The 20,592-nt window shown below is 41.5% G+C and overlaps 1 protein-coding gene across 1 annotated transcript in view; it reads right to left on the bottom strand.

The window, feature by feature from the left end:
* Positions 1-20,592, bottom strand: part of CCL25 (C-C motif chemokine ligand 25) — a 347,634-nt gene that overhangs the window by 308,936 nt on the left and 18,106 nt on the right. The gene's annotated exons all lie outside the window — the stretch shown is intronic.

The following is a 20,592-nucleotide window of genomic DNA, read 5'->3' as shown; positions in this document are numbered from 1 at the left end:
GTGTACCCAATAGCCTCTCCGGGAAAAGTTGAATTCAGAAGTGTGCCCAATAGCCTCTCTGTGAAAAGTGGAATTCAGAAGTGTACCCAATAGCCTCTCTGTGAAAAGTAGAATTTAGAAGAGTGCCCAATAGCCTCTCTGTGAAAAGTAGAATTTAGAAGTACATTTAGAAAGTTGCATTTAGAAGTGTAGCCAATAGCTTCTCTGTGAAAAGTTGAATTTAGAAGTACATTTAGAAAGTTGAATTCAGAAGTGCACCTAATAGCTGTGAAATGTTGCATTCAGAATTGTGCTCAATAGCCTCTCTGTGAAAAGTCAAATTTAGAAATGTGCCCAATAGCCTCTCCGTAAACGTTGATTTTAGAAGTGTCCTCAATAGCCTCCCTGTGAATTAGAAGTCTCTGAAAGTGCATGAAACCCATCATATCTCACCAACACGCTTACTCTCTCCTTACATCACCACTCAACTAGAACACAGAGATACTATGACACCATTCGGTATAACTGTTCTCATATCAACATTCGCTGCTCACTCCACATCATTCTAAATAATCACTGCTGGCTACACACCCCCCAGCAAGGCGTTCTCCTCAGGCCTAACGCAGCCACATCCGATCTGGATTAATCCTGCCAGAACGAACACATACTCCTGACCTCTCAACCACCACACCTACCGCTAGAAAGAAGCTATTACACTGATACTGCACGAGCTGTACACATACCTGGTGCTCACACGCACCTTTTGACTCTCTCTACTCTCTCTACTGATATGAACTTCGGTTCCCAAGGGCGTTCAACCTACCAGCGCCTTCAGACCATACCAATGGTATATAAGGCGCTATATAAATGCAAAATAACAATAACAACAATAACAATAACAACTTGAAAAGAGAGGATATCACATCTCACACTTTATATCCTCTAATTCTTAAAACTGAGAAGCTCTTTTTCAATATGCTTGCAGAGACTAACCAATTCAAATACCAGGGGTTTATGCGTGCCTTGCATCATTCGTACCCAAAGAAATTGCAGACAGTCCTCATAGTCAATATTTACAAATTTCAAGAGTCGTTTGGTCCTCATTGATTTAAAGTGTGGACACTCAAGAATGAGGTGTTTCATGGTTTCAGTGGGCTTGTTACATGAGGGGAAACAACATTTGATTTCATTAGATTCCCCTTTGTTAATCCAATTTGCAGTTCTTTCCCTAATGTGATAAAAGTTCAGTCTGTACCATATATACGCTTGTCTGGTGTGGTTACATGGAAATAAAACAACATGATCCAATCTTGGAATACGTTGTTTAACAAATGCACCATACTCTTTGTACAATTTATATGTGGATATTCTTTCTATTGTGAACCGCCAATCCTGTTCAAAGAGCTTCTTTTTGGCATAACCTGGACGCTGATGGACATCTTCAATTGTAATGCATAAAGAATTCAAAAGATGTTGCATGTTAAGATGGTATTTAGTAAAGGAGGCCGAGGTGGAAAAGTCCAACATACTTTTCAGATCTTCATATAATGAATTCTTTGGGGGAAAATGGATTTTTACATAGCCAGACAATTGTCACCATTTCCAGCGTCCAGATAATGTGACCAACCCAAACTCATGGCGCATTATTGCATTTGGGATTGGACATTGGGAGGTGCATAGCAGATTTTATCAATGATCCCTATGTGGAGTCTAGGATTGCACTCATGTCACAAAGGAACATATCCAAGGAATACAAAATGACACTTCCTATTTTTAACGTTAGAAAATCAATCATAGGTGTTAATGAGAATTTGCAATATTTTAAATAGATCCTTTTTAGTTGGGACAGTAGGGGGCGTGACTTATTTTTAATCAAATCTGTCCATGCTTTAATTGAGCTTTGGGCATTGAGATTGTACCCCAAATAAATCACACTGGTAGTGCTAGGGATTTGAGTTTTCATAATCTCCCATTGGTATCCCTTACTATTTTGTTTAGTGGCAAATTTCAAAATAGCCGTTTTTGCAGGATTTGGAATCAGATTGTGTGCAACTGCAAATTCCTCAAAAAGTAATAGCTTAGTTTGCAACCCGGTCAGAGTAGAGTCAAACACAATGATATCATCTGCAAACGCAATCCGTTTCAGCCGTAATGAGCCAATTTTAACAGAGAACAGATTGCTATGTTCCCATTGCCTGTCTAGGTCAGAAAGATATAAATTCAAGAAAGTTGCCGCTAGGTTGCATCCTTGCTTAAGACCAATGAATGTTCTAATTGGCTCAGTGGTTCTGCCGTCTGTTGAGATTTTTATTTTGTAGGAGGTGTTTGTATGGAGTTTCATGAACCAGTAGAGTAATGCTGTAGGGATTCCCATGGTCCTCATTTTGTTCCACAAAAACTTGCGTACCACCTTATCAAAAGCTGATGACATATCTATCATTGCTTTATAGACAGAATAGGAATTATTTCCCTTAGTGCCAGCGATCATGTGAGACATAATAGCAGCATTCAGTGAAGTACTCATACCCTTCCTAAATCCTGTTTGGTATTTCGAGTAGAGGTTGTTTTCCTCGATGAATTTTTCAAGATCATGTAGAAGGAGAATTGCAAACAGTTTCGCATCCGTATCAATCCGAGAGATGGGCCTGTAATTCTGTGGAAGAGTAGGATCGCCCTTTTTGAATATGGGAACAATATTCCCTGAAGTCCATGAAGGGAGTATATCACCAGTGCTAATGATGGAATCGAATTTAGTTTTCAAAATTCCCACCCAGAACTCAGGGTCAGCTTTATAAAGGCAAGGTGGAAGGCCATCGGGGCCTGCCGATTTGCAGTAAGATATTTTTGAGATGGCCCATTTAAGATCTTCCAGTGACCATTTCAAACGGGCGATCCTGCTGTAACACAGCTGTACATTTAGCATAGACTCAAATTTCGATGGATAGTGAAATTTTGCTCTTATATAGTCATACCATACTCGGTCAGATATACAGAAAGATGTGGCCAATGCAATGCTTTTGTCATCGCTTTTGATAGTACGCCCTGATGATATGGCTCTTATAAGGTCACAGTTCGCTCTATTATATTTAAGGATGCGAGAATATTTGAGATTCCGCTTGTATACCTTCAGGATTTGTAGCTGCATAATCTGACAGTGCAATACTCCTAGGCCTGTTGTTTTAAGTTGTCTAAGTGCCTTATTTTTCTCTATTTTAGGAGCTTGCACATAGAGTCAAACGGGTGATGATGGTCTCTCTTAATGTATCTTTTACTAAAAAGGGTGAGAGCATTATTGATCACATCGGAATAGTAATTAATCAATTACATTTCTATTTTGGTATTAGAATGCCAGAGTGATCGTATTTTGTGCGAAACATGTTTAACAAATAGCTGGCACAAACCGTGACTCGATCTAATGAAAACTTGAGGGCGATCAATCTCTACTAGAGCCAACGCTGGTTCGATGGCTAATAGTTCACATTTCCGTGCGTGATCACTAGATAGTATGTGACTGCATTGCAAAGGTGATATGAGAGCTGAGAGGGTTCGAGTAACGTATATGAAGTCAATCGTCGATGATTTGGATCTTCGAGACCATGTAATTTGCGACTTCATATCGTCGCTTACAATTTACAACCATGTCCATATCCCAATCACCTAATAATTCTCTGAATTTCACGCCCCTTCCATGTGATAGGTGGGAAGATTTAAGTGTTCCACACTCGCTCCGGTCCCTACAATCGCATTTGAAATCACCACCAATGATGATTTCTAAAGATTGACATGTACTGGATATATTTTCTAAACAATCATCAAGTTCATCCAGCATTGCATCAATTGTGATGCCGGCAGGATTCCAGTATAGGGAAATTATTAGAATTGGAGGATATTTCGACGAGTTAATCTCCACTAGTACACCCAATAAACTTGCTGATTCCCATACCCATTTTGACTGCACATTGACCGAATTATTGATGGCAATTACAAGGCCACCACTTGGACGGCCTTGAAGAGACCTCTTTGCAGGCATATAGTACGTGGAAAACCCCGCTATGGAAAAAGAACCCAATTTCATTGTTTCCTGTAGTAATAGAATCGTTGGTTGATTCTCTAGCAATAATGATGAGTGCCAACCCATGAAATTTAAAATCCTTTCTATCACACATCACCCATTCCATGGAAGTGGCCCGAAATTCACTAAGAAGTGCATTACTACAGCATAATAATCATTTATTTGACTATTTATGAGGGAGAGGGCCATGGATCTGTAGAGATCCTACCAATAAGAGATGCTACCAATCTGTGAGTGAAAAGGGAGTGTTGGGCTGAGTATGGGCTCGTCATTGTGGTTGGTTATTTCATTCAGCAAAGTACTTGGAAGCAAAGCTGTCCGTGCTGCCCGTACTGGAGTTTGACGTGCAGTCTGATTTCACTGCAACCTGCAAGGAGGAGGAGTCAGTGAATCAAAACACTTGCCCGTAGTGGAGCGTGGGCGGAGTGTTGGGCCGAGAGTTCGGCCGTAGGTTCGCACAGAGAAAGCAGGAATCTCATTCTTCTTCGTATCGCCCAGCCCGCTCACCTGCCCGAAGTGCGCAGCAATGGAGAAAAAGAAATTGCTTTTGAGCTATAGAGGCTTTGTGAACCGTTAAGTGAAAACCTCTAATCCTGAAACTGTGCCGGCTATATCCGCTCACTCACTCATCTGCCCATTGATTAAAACTATTCAAGAGACTGCGGGGGGAAATCCCCTTTGATCCTGATTTTTTGGCAACTTCCATCAAAATCTCTCCTTTTACTCTGAGGTGGTTTAAGTGCCTCCCTTGAAAACATAAAATGACCCCCTATATTTGCAAAAGAACTGACTTTTCGTGTTGCATCAGCTAACTGAGAAGGATTATCCAGAGGGGCAAAGGTCTCTGTCGGTGTCTCATATTTAGGGTCACTGACAATGAAACTTTGTAGCACAGCATTACTGGAGAATATGCTTGCGCCGGAGGGGGATGGTTCCTATTTGGATCCGTCAACATTGAAGGGCACCCCAGCAATTGCTACCAACACACTTCCCTCACAGATGGGCTCGCCCTCACTAATATGTATGAAGGTGCATATTGCAGGGGAGGGGGAACAAGGGGATGACATGCAGTCAGCTTTGCTACACAGCTGGAAGCAGGCACTTGAATACACAGTTACGACAAAAAAAAATCACCAAAAAATCAACGATAATTTTGAGAAAAAACTGAACAAGAGCCTTAACGATGTTGAGGACCACTTAGACATTAACTGGGGCCCTTACCAGGTATCTCATACCCCTCCGGCTGGACTGGAAGTTCATCCCCTTTCACCAAAATCAGGCAGTGCCCCTGAAATTCGAATGCCTAAGGCACTCCATCTCAAGCAGGGAGAAGGGAGGGCATAACCAAGAGAGAAACAGCCATATGTCTGGGGGGATTCACGAACATTGTGCATACCAATGAAGGCACCCTGTCCGCCTTGAATTTCGTGTTAAACTGTTTAGTCTCAGTATTTGAGCTCTTTAAAATGGAAGTGCAATCCCAAACTTACCAATGAAACAGCAAAATGTGATTCCGCAATGGTTGGGTTATGCTCTGTACTCAATTCCATCATCATACCCACCATGAATGAGGTGAGATTGGAAATAGCTAAACAGGGGCTCGATCAATCTGCAATTAAGGGATCCTTGAGTCATAAAAAAAAAAGAATAGAAGGAAACTCAAAAGCTCCTACAAGAAATACTGCAGCATTTGAGGGGGAAGTTGCCAGATCAGGGAAACGGGGGGGACCTAGTCACCAACTCAAATACCTCCTTCGATGACACACCACTCTCCGAATCTACACTGGCAGAATTCCTGAGTCTGGCCAATGTGGTGGAGGAAGGGATCGAGTCACCCACGGGACAGCCTATACATTTGAACCAGAAGACACCAACAACCAGGGAGGAAACATCCCCATCTTGAATGTCTGCTAACAACCAGACCTATAGAGGAAGAAAAAAAATGAGGAAGAAAAAAGTGGGCAACAAAAGATCTAGAACATTACCACCACAAGCCAGGAAAGAATTTAAAAAACAAAAAAACAATAAGATCAATAACTCGGGTGTTAACCTCTTTCTAAAGAATATCTCCCTTCCCTCCGGTGGAGATCCCGGGGTATCAAAGATTAATGATGTACCACATAAAGCCATTATAGCAAGTTCCCCAGTGGCATCTTCAGCAATCAATAAACCCTGAAGTCAGAGAAAATGCCCTAAAAAAAACAAAGAACATTCAGCAGGATACCACAACAGTAGAGCTGAGGTATACCAGGAAAGTGGAAGCGCTTGAGCTGTTATTGTTGAAACAATGACCTTAATTAAACACAAAGGACAGGCTGCTAGACATGTTTCGGTCATAACGGATGGAAGCAGATGGTTGTATGCCAATTAAGGCAGGATGTTAAACTGAACCAGAATGTCTGATTAGACTAATTTTACCGTTTAGAATAGGAAGATTTTCCAAGTTGGAGAAATAAATTACGGCAATGTTACGAGAAACGTCAAACTGTTGGTTATCACCATTAGACACCCAATCAGTGGAATTTAAAAAAAACAAGTTTTGCCTTGAAGAAGACCGAGAGAGGTCGCAACACGTGTTGGCGCATCACTCTGTCATTTGCTACTTCATATTGGATATGAAGATCATTAAATTACGCAATTTTTACTCAGGTGTTATTTGTAACATATATTGCACATTGATTGTGCATGAGGACTTTGCTATATTGAGTTGTCTTAACTTTGTGAGATGGCAGCGCATCCAAATGGTGGAATACCCATTGTTTCATTCAGCACGATGCATTGCCGAAGCAAGTGGAGATTTCTTGCGTGAGTGTTGGTCTTCAAACAGATCCTCAACTCAATGCCATGAAAACCTCACTGCCTATGGTGGGGGAGGGTCTGGTAAACTCAGGTGGAGCTAAAACCATCAAACACAAATTCATCCAATCTACATCATTGAATATTAAAGTAGCGAATATTAAAGTAGCACCAATATTCCTGCAAAAAAAATTTGTTGCTAAAGCATAACACCATGAGAACTGGGTCACAGACCATTCATTAGGGGAACAACATAAAGTTGGCTCTGATATTCTCAAAAACCAGCAAAAAAGGAGCAAAAAACCCACATGCAGTGCTTCTAAATATACTTCCCGCCATAGGGCAGTCACCAGCCCAAGGGTACCCTCCATCCAACCAGGGCACTTGGAATGTCACAGGTAAATCAAAAGCAATAAAACATAATTTAGAACGAGAGCCAACAGCCGCCCTATGTAAGACAGCAAACCATCAGATGAGGGAAGCAATTTAGAAGCACCTCTTGACTATGCCTTACCGATGCTTTGGTTAAAGGTTTACTGCTAACACCAAATAATAAAATTGTCTTAGTAGAAGTGTGATACTCAGCCTCTTCAAAAAAGTGAGAAGCCACTTTCTTTTGCATCAAAGGACTTAGAATTTGTGAAATTCCCCATTAGGAGAGACTTTTACTATGTAGAAGTAGGGCTTAGCTCAAAAATATCCCAGCTGGCTATCTTAATCTAATCTAAATAAATGCAGCAGTTGGGTGTATTGGTTTTCTTTAATCCACAGCAGGGAGCACTGCAAGGGAGCTCCCCTTCTCAGGGGGTCACAAAGGACAGTCATCGGAGGGATGAAGTGTCTCCAGAAGACACACATATCAAAAGAAATCAACATTTTAGTGGAAAAACTATTCAGGAAAAACCTTTGTCCCGGCTGCCAGAAATAATGTCTCAAGTGCTCGAGAAACATGGAGTAGGCTCTCAGCAGCTTTAGTAAACTAGGTTTGCATGTGTTGAGTTGGAACACATGGGGTTCCAGTACCTTTAGAGCTACTAGAATGCAGGACTATCTGTTTAATTCATTTGATATAATCCTATTTCAGGGGATGTGGCTCGTTAATCCCATAGATATAGAGGGCTATACGTTCCACTGCCTACCAGCACTACAAAAACCGAAAAGAAGACCATCTGGCGGCCTCCTGATGGCATTCAAAAACCTAGCAGTAAAAATGATCACTCCAATTTTTGAAGACACTATGGGTATCCAGGCCTGCAGAGTACATCTAAACTACGGGATATTGGATCCCGTTTGGACATTCATTAATATTTGCTGGAACCCCACTTCCTACAACTTATCAGACTTTTTAGTTACACTAGACCTATTATTGGCAATGATCAAACGTGATAGCGCAGGTGCTAACATAATCCTTGCAGGTGACTTGAACACAGAGTGTGCTTGGGCACAAGGGACATTAGTCAATTTGGCTGCTGATAGGATCTCAAAAAGGGGGCAAACCTGGCTGGACTTTTTAAACTCCTGGGACCTGATGATGCTGAACGGCTGTTCTGGAGGAGATGTGGGTATTTCAGCAACATGGCATAGAGACAAATCTGTCCTAGATTATGTATTCGTTTCACCAGGTCTCTTCTCTCGTCCATCTACCCTGGTATTAAAAGGAGATGGGGGAGCGACCATTCTAACTTGGAGTTAATATTCCCAGACCTATTAGCTGTCCCATCAGTGATCCATAATCAGAATCTTATTGGTAACAAATGGAAAATTAGGATGGTAACGTATAAACAGGATGGGAAAATTCTTAATAAACATCTAAGGAAGCTTGCCAGCAAAGCTTAGCAAACAGAATGCCACCTGCACAGGTTTGTGGACTTTATGTGATCCACTGTTGACCCCAGCAAACCTTCAGAAGGGAACAAACAAAGTCATTTGCACAGCTTTGATGAGTTATCTCAGCAAAAAAAAAGGAGAGCACAGGAAATGCCCTGGAGACCTAAAACGTTTACATACAAACTCAGAGAATTACAGAGCAGAAGTGAAGAAAGTAAAGGTGAACTATGAGCACTGGTCACATAACCATATAGCAATGAGATTAGAAAAAGACGGGGAATTGATCTTACAACTACTAAATGAAGGGAATTCTAGGAACATCTGGTCCGTATTGGGACAGTTAGAACCCCAAATTAACAGCACACTATGTAACCTGGTATTGGAATCTAGCTGGGTAGCCCACTTGTCTAAAGTCTTTATGAACCCTAGGGGATCCCAACCCAGTCTAGATTCGAACACTCCCTGGAACTTATCCTTTAATGAGGAGGACATAAGTAATATTATCCTTAAGTCCTCAAACTCCAAAGCTGCTGGGCCGAACAGCCTGACCTATCAGGTACTTAAGAATGACGTTGGTCTGAGGTCGGGTTTATTATATGAACTCTTCAGGGAGAGCCTTAGGAGAAGACTTTTCACTCCCTCTTAGAAGATCGCATTAGTAATATCTTTTTTCAAGGGGGGCGATCACTTAAATCCAATAAATTACAGGCTGATCGCCCTCCTTGACATAGATAGTAAGATATTTATGAAGCTCCTCCTAAATTATCTGGTTCTATGGGTGGAAAGGGCCCAGATCTTATCTCGCCATCAAACAGGTTTCAGGAAGGGCCTTTCCACCATCATGAATGGAGTGGTTCTAAATTTGATGAGTGAAAACACCATGGAGAAACACCAGGCTTCATTATATGGGGCCTGGATCAATCTCTCCAAGGCGTTTGACCAGGTTCATAGAACATTACTCTGGAACAAGCTGAGGAGATGGGGGTTTCCAGAAACATTGTTGTCAATATTGGTAGAGCCTCATAAGGATACTTCCCTAAGGAAGTTCGCCTTGACAACCAGGGACACCTGTCGGGACTGTTTAGAGTGAAAAGAGGCATAAGGCAGGGTTGTTTGGGGGCACATCTTTTCTTTAACTTGTTCCTAGCAGACATGGGGGAATTTTCGGGGACACCCGCACTGGTCAGCCCAGAGCTCAATGGAGTGAAGATCTTTTGGCTGGCCTATGCGGACGACATCGTCCCATTGGACAAGACCGCAATAGGTGTACAGCGTCTGCTGACCAGACTGGGTGAGTATGCGAAAGCAAATGAGCTATCAATAAATCCTGCAAAATCAAGGATAGTAGTATTTAGGCACCCACAAAAAAAGATCGGTTTCACAAACTGGGTCCTGGAAGGTCAAACAATCCCAAGAGTGGAGGCTCTAACCTATGCAGGCTACAATGTTTACGGCTCGTCTGCCCTTTATAAAGTTGAGTCTGACGTAGCTGAGAAAATTACACAACTTATACCTTAGATGAAAAAAACTAAACCATAAATACTGCACATTTTCTATTTTGCATTTGATAACATTCTACATGGCTAAAGTGGTCCCTGTCATCCTATATGGTTTGGAGGCAAAGCCGAAACTCTGGGAATTATCTTGGTGCCTGAGGAACGGACGGATTTGGAACGCAGCTCTCGGCCTTCCGATAAGCACCCCATCTTGGTGCTTGCACTTCGAGCTAGGTCTCAAGTCACTCAACTGTATTGCTCACTGGAAACTGATTTCACTCTACCTAAACATTATCCTGTGACAAGAAGCTACATTTTTAGGGATATTAAAATTCATATGGAAAACTTTAGGTCAAAAGGTTTGACCATTCTTGACAATAGAGTGATTGAAGCCTTATCGTAGATTGAATTAAGCCTAGAAACTGTGGTGTCAAACCCCCTAAAAGTTAAGTGTGAGCTGGAAATCTTGGATTGGATTGACACTATAGCCAAAGTTAGGCAATGAACCCCAACCAACCCATTCCTATCGATCTAAAAAATACTGGCCTTTCTTCTGCACTACTTGGTTCAGTTTCCCGATAGGCAAGTGAGGCACAATGCTTTGAGGATAAGATTAAATCTAGTACACACTGGGGAAGTGCTAGCTAAATGGAAACAAGAGAACAAAGCACTTAAGTTCTGTAAAACTTCCCCTCGCTAAAACACCTCCTTATCGAGTGTGAAGGAACCTGGAAAGTGAGAGTGGCTCTCTTTAGGCGTTTTGTCATCACTGACTACTTCTGGGACAGAATTATTTCAGGTAATGAAGTGGGGCTAATGGCAACTGTAGTGCAAGTATTAGAAAGTTGTAATTTCATCACTCGAGTATAGATAATGCAAACAGAAGAGTTTTGTTCCCATCCGGACTAATTACCGATGAATAAAGTCCTCTGGCAGACTAATTTCGACTTAGCCTCCTGTTGAATGGGTGGTAAAAATTGGATAATGGCTGCTAATTTTGTTTGGGGGAATGGTTTCAGCTCCTTATTTCAAAGTAGATTATTTTTTTTATGAGGCATCTTTGTAATTATGTAAACAATGACTGTTTTATTCTATTTAATTTTCTTTCTCCTTTTTGTTCTCCTCTTTCCTTTTCATTTTTTTTAGTTTGGCTTTTAAACTTTTTATCTGAGTTTCTTTTTTACATATAATATTTTTTCTGTTTACTCCTTTCCCTATCTACAACTATATTTAAAATTGTCTACATTTGTAAAGGTTTTGTTGAACCATAAACACATTTTAGAAAATAAAAAAAAGAGCCAAAAGACAATTCAGTTTGGGTAGCTCAATATAATATACAGAACGTGTTCCCTTCTCATTCTCTCACTCTTGGTAGGAAGGGTAATAACTACACTACAATTGAGAGACAGGTGAGGGTATAAAAGTCAAGGCAGGAAAGACTTGTATGGTGTTAAATGAAGGTGCCAGGGACAAAGGTGGCAGGGTGTGGGGGGATCAACCAAGTGTAAAGGGGTACAAGGAGATGGGTCGGACTCGGCTGGCTTTGGACAGAGCAGGGCCTTGGGATTTTACATTTCCATATGCAAACATTTGTTTGTTTGATCTTACTCTGCTGCAAACTATCACCCTCGAATCGTATGTGTACAACAGTGAGGTTAATTGCTCTCAAAAGAAGGGTCAGGCTGGACTTGTTATCAGTCATTATGGAGCTTGTAGTTGTATGAGTCATGTGATCTTCTTTGAACATTTAATCAAGTGAAGGGTGGAGGTCTATTTTCTCAGCTCATTTCCGCCCAGTTGCTTGTTCGGAAATTATCTATCGTAGAGCTAAGAGTGTACATTTTAGTTCCAGAGATCCGATATAGAATAGGCGCACTTATGGTCATATTTCATTACTTTCGTAAATGGGACCAAATACAATTGGTTCCCAGACCATTTCCTTGCGATTCTCGCACCTGGCAGTTCACATACAATCCTTGGGACTCTGCCACCCTAGGACCTAGCCAGCAGCTTCCTCCCTTGACACCCCTCAGAACACTCCTCGGCACTTCCCCCGGGGTCTCACCAGCATTAGCCCATACCTTGCCCCCTCACCCCACTTCCCTTACCTACCTCCTGCACTTCACTTCTCTTCACTGCACTTGCACGTTCGAATGTCACATGGCCAAGTAGGACCATGATTGAATATCTACTGTTTTTGTCATTTTTATTTAATCCCCCTTTTCCCTCCCCACATGCCTGTGGCACCTGGAAACACCATTTTGTTGTATAGGCACCTCACAAATGCTCAATAAATAAATAAATGGAGAGTCATGTTTCTAATGGAAATTCATTTGTTGTCCATATTCATGACGACTTAATTTCTGTTTTTGTTACTTCATTTTCAGAGGGTGCAGAAGTTTCATTAGAACACACTGGCCCTCATTACGAGGTAGCCGTCAACCCTGTATTACCTTTACCGCTGCCTGATTCCCAGTGCTACCGGGATATCACAAGAGGCGGCAGTATGGTAAGTTTTCATTCCCGTGGAGTCCTATAGTACTCCATGGGTGTAGGAGTCCTGAAGTACTGGCACTGTTGGTAGTAGTGAAAAACATCCCGGTAGGGGCCTGAACTCCCGGCAGGTCGGCCTGCCGGAAGTTCAGTGCCCTTACCGGCAGACTTGCAGTGACCCGGTCCGGTAAAGGTGCCGGGGAGCTTGTTACCAACACCTTTATTACCGGACCGGGTCACTTATAATGAGAACCACTGTGTGTTGTAAGGTTTTATGACAGGTTAGTGGTATACAATATCATCTTTACGTTGATTCTATGAGTCCTTCTAGTTAATCAGAAGCAAAATATGGGGGTGGGAGTGCACTGCCGTGTAATTAGAAGTTCAACAGGAAGTACATTTGTTAGAAATCCAGATCAGGATTGAGTAAAGGTATTTTAATGTTGTTTCATGTGCGGGCGGGCTATTGTCACAAGACCACTTGGGACACAACATAAGACTAAAACCAGAACTGTCTATTACTAAGCAGTAAGCCCAAATGCACTCCTCTAGAACGTAAGTTCTATAACTCATTTACCATGTTAGTGATATAGGTTTAATGAATCATATCAAACTCAATATTGATGTATATTACCACATAAACATCAATCAATTAAATAGTACTTCTTCCATCCATGTAAAGGATTATTAATCATAAAGCTTTTGAACAGGTGGACCAGAAATATCGAAAAAAGCATTAGTAACAATTTTAAGTGATAAGGTTTGTTTTAATTAACCCATCATCTTTTTTACTTTTCAAAATAAAATGTTCAAACAAGGATGTATCAACAAACAAAAAATTATACACATTTGTGCCACATAGCCACCTTCATTTAGTCATGAAATCATTACTGTGCGTCATAGCCAAACAAACAAATTCCAGTGTAACAGTTAAACACAACTTTTATTCTGTGTGACAATCCCCATCAGGGAAAGGTGTGTAGGAGCTCTTGTACATAAAGACAGCTCCCTCCAGGGAAGCCCTTTTGTGGATGTTGCAAAAATAACCAACGCGTTTCGGATCCTATAGATCCATCTTCAGGTTGGGGCTTCACTGTTCTTGCGTTCTTATAGGGCAAAAGTAGTTTATAATTCTTTCTGAATCTTCCTCTGTGGGGAATTTAGAAATAACAAGTGTTTTAATCTATTTGTCTAAAATAGTTGATTACCAAGGATGAACTATAAGTTTAAATGTCACTGACCTCTACCGGAGGATAGCTGTGGTCCGGGATCAGGACCTAGTCAGAGGAAAGTACAACAGTAACTAGAAGCTAATCATCTCATTTGTGTATTTGAATTCCCCAAGATAGTAGGGTACTAAGTTAACATGTTCCAATTACTCACCCAGTCTTCAGAATGTAACTTCCAGGAGACTGAGGCGGCAGAAGGTGACACCAGAAACCCTAAAAAGTCAAATTTAGTGTCAATTTGAACTTAACTGAGAGTGCAAACCGGTAAAGCAATATTGTGGCTAGAGACAGATCTCAAGCCAGGATATAATCACAAAGTGGGCCGATGCTAAATCAAAATAGTTTACGGATGTGTGTCCAGTGTACATCAATGTGTCCGCATACCACGAGCGACTTCACGCGAAGAACGCTCACGGAGACTGAAGGAAAAGTGGATACTCGAAGTTACTTAGACAAATGGCGTGGCTTGACGCCATGACTACAGTTTGGCGTACTCGCGCCCAATCCAACATGGCCGACATCGAACGGACCTCACTCGCATGCGTGAGGTTGCCGTGACTACAGTGAACGCTACCGGCAGTCGAGTAGACATTTGCTACCGACACTCGGCTGGCGGACACTGCAGCAACCGGCACGGAGCGCCTAGCCCCGCTTTACAGGTGAGCCTCTTTCCACTTTTGCTTCAGTCTCCGTGAGCGTTCTTCGCGTGAAGTCGCTCGTGGTATGCAGACACATTGATGTACACTGGACACACATCCGTAAACTATTTTGATTTAGCATCGGCCCACTTTGTGATTACATCCTGGCTTGAGATCTGTCTCTAGCCACAATATTGCTTTACCGGGTTGCACTCTCAGTTAAGTTCTAAGTGACACTAAATTTGACTTTTTAGGATTTCTGGTGTCACCTTCTGCCGCCTCAGTCTCCTGGAAGTTACATTCTGAAGACTGGGTGAGTAATTGGAACATGTTAACTTAGTACCCTACTATCTTGGGGAATTCAAATACACAAATGAGATGATTAGCTTCTAGTTACTATTGTACTTTCCTCTGACTAGGTCCTGATCCCGGACCACAGCTATCCTCCGGTAGAGGTCAGTGACATTTAAACTTATAGTTTATCCTTGGTAATCAACTATTTTAGACAAATAGATTAAAACACTTGTTATTTCTAAATTCCCCACAGAGAAAGATTCAGAAAGAATTATAAACTACTTTTGCCCTATATGAACGCAAGAACAGTGAAGCCCCACCCTGAAGATGGATCTATAGGATCCGAAACGCGTTGGTTATTTTTGCAACATCCACAAAAGGGCTTCCCTGGAGGGAGCTGTCTTTATGTACAAGAGCTCCTACACACCTTTCCCTGATGGGGATTGTCACACAGATGAAAAGTTGTGTTTAACTGTTACACTGGAATTTGTTTGTTTGGCTACGACGCACAGTAATGATTTCATGACTAAATGAAGGTTCATGCAATGTGGCACAAATGTGTATAACTTTTTGTTTGTTGATACATCCTTGTTTGAACATTTTATTTTGAAAAGTAAAAGAGATGATGGGTTAATTAAAACAAACCTTATCACTTAAAATTGTTACTAATGCTTTTTTCGATTTTTCTGGTCCACCTGTTCAAAAGCTTTATGATTAATAATCCTTTACATGGATGGAAGAAGTACTATTTAATTGATTGATGTTTATGTGGTAATATACATCAATATTGAGTTTGATATGATTCATTAAACCTATATCACTAACATGGTAAATGAGTTATAGAACTTAGGTTCCAGAGGAGTGCATTTGGGCTTACTGCTTAGTAATAGGCAGTTCTGGTTTTAGTCTTATGTTGTGTCCCAAGTGTTCTTGTGACAATAGACCGCCTGCACCTGAAACAACATTAAAATACCTTTACTCAATCCTTATCTGGATTTCTAACAAATTTACTTCCTGTTGAACTTCTAATTACACGGCAGTGCACTCCCACCCCCATATTTTGCTTTTGTTTTTCCTTTGACCACACAAAGGGAGTTTCACGCACCAATTGAATTAGTTGAACTATGACTGGTTTAACCTTTTTTGAGCCAATATAATGGCTTTATTTAATATGTCCTTTTGCAAGATAGACCAGACCACGAACAACAGAGCAGAAACTCTGGCCTTCAGTGAAGAGGAGGCTACAAGGATACTAGGGCTGATCAAAACAGCCAGCACTGAACTCACAGCAACGGATAAACCTGAAGCATTAATACGACAACTAGAGTGGAAAATTCGTAGAGTGATCAATCTGAAGTTACACGCTTCCACGCTGGCACAATACTACACTACAAAAAGGATACCAAGAGGGCTACGGGTAAATCTCGAACCCACGTTATGTAAAGAGAATCCAGCCTTTGTCAAGCGCTGGCACCTAATTCTCAAAAAGTGCTCCCTTGACTTAATAATTTTAACAATTGAAGAATTAGCACGTTCGCTTACAACACTGAATGAGGATATAGAAGAATTGAAAACCTCACTGAGTAAATCCTACACTGCTGACCAATTGAAACAAATCCTTGAGGAAACTAATCAGAAATTGGCAAGCTATAAGCAAAAACTAGAGGTTAAAAAGATTAGGAAATTCAGACGGAACACACAGGATTATAAACTCGATATAGTTTATAGTTGGCAAGCTTACTACGGTCACTATCCAAATAAACCTAATCACAATAATCCACGGAAAACAGGATCACCGTTGACTGGTAACACCTCATCGGAAGCCTCCAGTACTGAACTAGAAGTTACACCAGACCAAGCGGCAGAAGCCACATCAGGACATTCAAGCACCTCTGCAAGCGATCCAGCTAACAACGACGCTGCGGCTTTTTTAGGAAGAAGCCAGTTAGAAGAGGACAAAAGAAAAAATTCGCAGAGGAAGAAGGGGTCGAAGAAACCCTGATAGTCAATATTTCATCTTATCGTCTCTCGAAGATGGAAACGCAAGTCCTTAAGAAGGGCTTGTCATTTGTTCTCAAGAACAACAGTACCCTCGTACGCGAAAAAATCGATTTCTTTAAACTGATGCGTAAATTGAAGCTGAAAGTGTTCTTCAATTCATTGGAGGAGGACACTACGGACAAAGAACCACACACATTTTTGGAGATTAACCTAAAAAGCTCTTTCAATCCACCTATACAAAACCATATCCTGTCAACCTTTGAAAAAACATTCCTGGATGAATTCAAGAAGATTCGATTTAAAACTAATGCTCAAGGGAATTTCTCCAAAATAGAACGTCAGACATTACAAAACCTTTTAGACAATCAGACAATCATCTTTAAACCGGCAGATAAAGGGGCTGCCCTTGTCCTAATGGATAAACAAGACTACCTTGATTAAATTGAACGTCAATTGGGTGATGAGGACACTTGAGTCCCTATGAATCCTACAGAAACAGTGCGAACATTAATCAAAAATGTACTAGATGAAGCGGAAGAAAACAAACTCATCTCTGACAAAACGCGACGTTTCCTTGAAAATCAACATCCAATCATGCCGGTGATGTACATTCTACCGAAAATACATAAGAGACTGATGAAACCTCCAGGATGCCCGATCATAGCAGCCACCAACAGTATTCTGGAACCACTTGCACAATATCTGGACAAAATTCTCCAACCTTTCATTCAAGAAACACCAACATACGTGAAGGATACAATGCACTTTTTACAACTTTTGAAAGACACACAATTCGTGAATGGAAGAGACATACTTTTTACCATGGATGTTACGTCTCTTTATACAAACATAGCACACGAAGCCAGACTTGAGGTAATCGAATGGTTTATACTTAACACCGATAAATGCAAAGGCGACAGATTATTTGTCCTCACCCTCTTTAAACTGGTTCTTAGTAACAATTTTTTTAAATTCCAAGACAGATACTATATCCAGACATCAGGCACCAGCATGGGTGCAGCTATGGCCCCATGCTATGCTAATGCTTTTATATATTACTTAGAAAATGAACACATCCTTACATCACCAAGGTGGATGAGACATCTCTCATTGTATCGGAGGTACATCGATGACATCTTCGCCATTTGGACAGGCCCCCAAGAGGAATTGGATGAATTCTTTACAATGATGAACGGGTTGAATCCCCGCATTAGGTTCACAACAGAGACAAGCACAACAACTATTCATTTCCTCGATGTAGAAGTATATGTGTCAGAAGCGAAATTGGAGACTAGGATCTACACTAAAAAAACTGATAGAAACAGTCTCTTACTTGCTACAAGTTTCCATCCTAAACGTACGATTGACAGCGTACCCTTTAGCCAGTTTTTGCGCTACAGGAGGAACATTTCGGACAACTCAGAATACGACCGCCAGGCCACAACATTGGGAACTAAATTCACTACGAGAGGGTATAACCTGACTTTGATATCCGAGGTTGCAGAAAAAGTCAGGCACATCGACCGAGAAACACTACTAATTCTTAAACCCACCAAACCTGCTGAACCATTAGTATATGTGACCACTTATTCGGTTCAAAGCAGGAGAATAAAAAGAACGATCAAGAAGAACTGGCCAATGCTACAACTGGATCCACAGTTGCAACATCTCTTCCCAGAACCACCAACATTTGCATATAGAAATGGCAAATCTTTACGCAAAAGTCTGGTGAAAGCAGAGATTTCCTCTCCCAACACCATAATTCAGCACAAAGGAACAATTCCATGCTACAATTGCCAACATTGTGGCAACATCATTAAGGGCAACTATATCACGCATCCACACTCAGGCAAACATATACAGCTACGTCATTCATGTACCTGTGATGCCCAAAATGTAGTCTACGCATTAAAATGCTCATGCGGTTTCTACTATGTAGGTATGACCACTAGAAAAGCCAAAATTAGATGGACTGAGCACAAGTCCAATATTCGGACTAAAAGCCTGAAATCCCCGGTGGCAGTTCACTTCTTAGAGGCACGACACACAGTGGCGCAACTACAATGTGTCATCCTTGAACAGGTTATAGCGGCTAGGAGAGGGGGTGACGTGCAAAGAAAATTGGCACAACGTGAGATACTGTGGATTGAACTTTTGGACTCTCTGAACCCCCGAGGCATGAACTCAGAGTTTGACCTTATGTGTTTTTTATGAATTTCACCCACCTCAATGGGCTAGGAAGAGCAGGATTATAGAAATGTGTCTGTATGCTGTCATTGTGCATGTTTTTAGATACTTGTTGATGATAAATAACTCTTTTAAATGCTGCTGTATTGTATCACATCTATTGACCATTTGATGTAACAGCTTTTGTTGACCGATCTCCTTCTACTTAACATGTCCAGTGCTACTCTGAGAAGCGACAATCCTAGGTCACCATGTAACCCTTAGTTAGTCTTTTTGTTATGAATGTGAGATGGGGGCACCCCGCGGTTACAGACCTGTGCCGCGGTGGTGCCCCACTCACATTCTCTCTTTTCTATTCTAATAATCCCTAGGACTGAGTTTTATGGGAAGTAATGGTCCCCCCTAACACGGCCTTGTTTTTGGCCCTGCTTTACTATCCACAACATTTATGACTGATGTAAAAATCCATTTAAATCCCTAGTGGATGTTAATTTCCCAGATGTGAGATGGGGTACCCCGCGGTTACTGCTTGTGCCGCGTGGATGCCCCCACTCACAATGAATGCATCTCATGAAAACACTTGGTATGGCCGAGTACGATTTGTATAACGGGCTCTCCTTACGGATAGACTCTTATGTATAGATCAATCTACTTACGCTTTCCTATCTACTTTCAGTTAAGCCGGATACCCCTAGAACTTGGAGTCCTTCGTAACAATATTAGTCTACACATGCATACTCGAAGTTACTTAGACAAATGGCGAGGCTTGACGCCATGACTACAGTTTGGCATACTCGCGCCCAATCCAACATGGCCGACATCGAACGGACCTCACTCGCATGCGTGAGGTTGCTGTGACTACAGTGAACGCTACCGGCAGTCGAGTAGACATTTGCTACCGACACTCGGCTGGCGGACACTGCAGCAACTGGCACGGAGCGCCTAGCCCCGCTTTTCAGGTGAGCCTCTTTCCACTTTTCCTTCAGTCTCCGTGAGCGTTCTTCGCGTGAAGTTGCTCGTGGTATGCGGGCACATTGATGTACACTGGACACACATCCGTAAACTATTTTGATTTAGCATCGGCCCACTTTGTGATTATATCCTGGCTTGAGATCTGTCTCTAGCCACAATATTGCTTTACCGGGTTGCACTCTCAGTTAAGTTCTAATTGACACTAAATTTGACTTTTTAGGGTTTCTGGTGTCACCTTCTGCCGCCTTAGTCTCCTGGAAGTTACATTCTGAAGACTGGGTGAGTAATTGGAACATGTTAACTTAGTACCCTACTATCTTGGGGAATTCAAATACACAAATGAGATGATTAGCTTCTAGTTACTGTTGTACTTTCCTCTGACTAGGTCCTGATCCCGGACCACAGCTATCCTCCGGTAGAGGTCAGTGACATTTAAACTTATAGTTTATCCTTGGTAATCAACTATTTTAGACAAATAGATTAAAACATTTGTTATTTCTAAATTCCCCACAGAGGAAGATTCAGAAAGAATTATAAACTACTTTTGCCCTATATGAACGCAAGAACAGTGAAGCCCCACCCTGAAGATGGATCTATAGGATCCGAAA

Source organism: Ambystoma mexicanum, chromosome 1p, assembly GCF_040938575.1.
Source record: "Ambystoma mexicanum isolate Mex_15411 chromosome 1p, UKY_AmexF1_1, whole genome shotgun sequence".
NCBI classification, from domain to species: domain Eukaryota; kingdom Metazoa; phylum Chordata; class Amphibia; order Caudata; family Ambystomatidae; genus Ambystoma; species Ambystoma mexicanum.
This window is presented reverse-complemented; position numbering and strand designations above follow the sequence as displayed.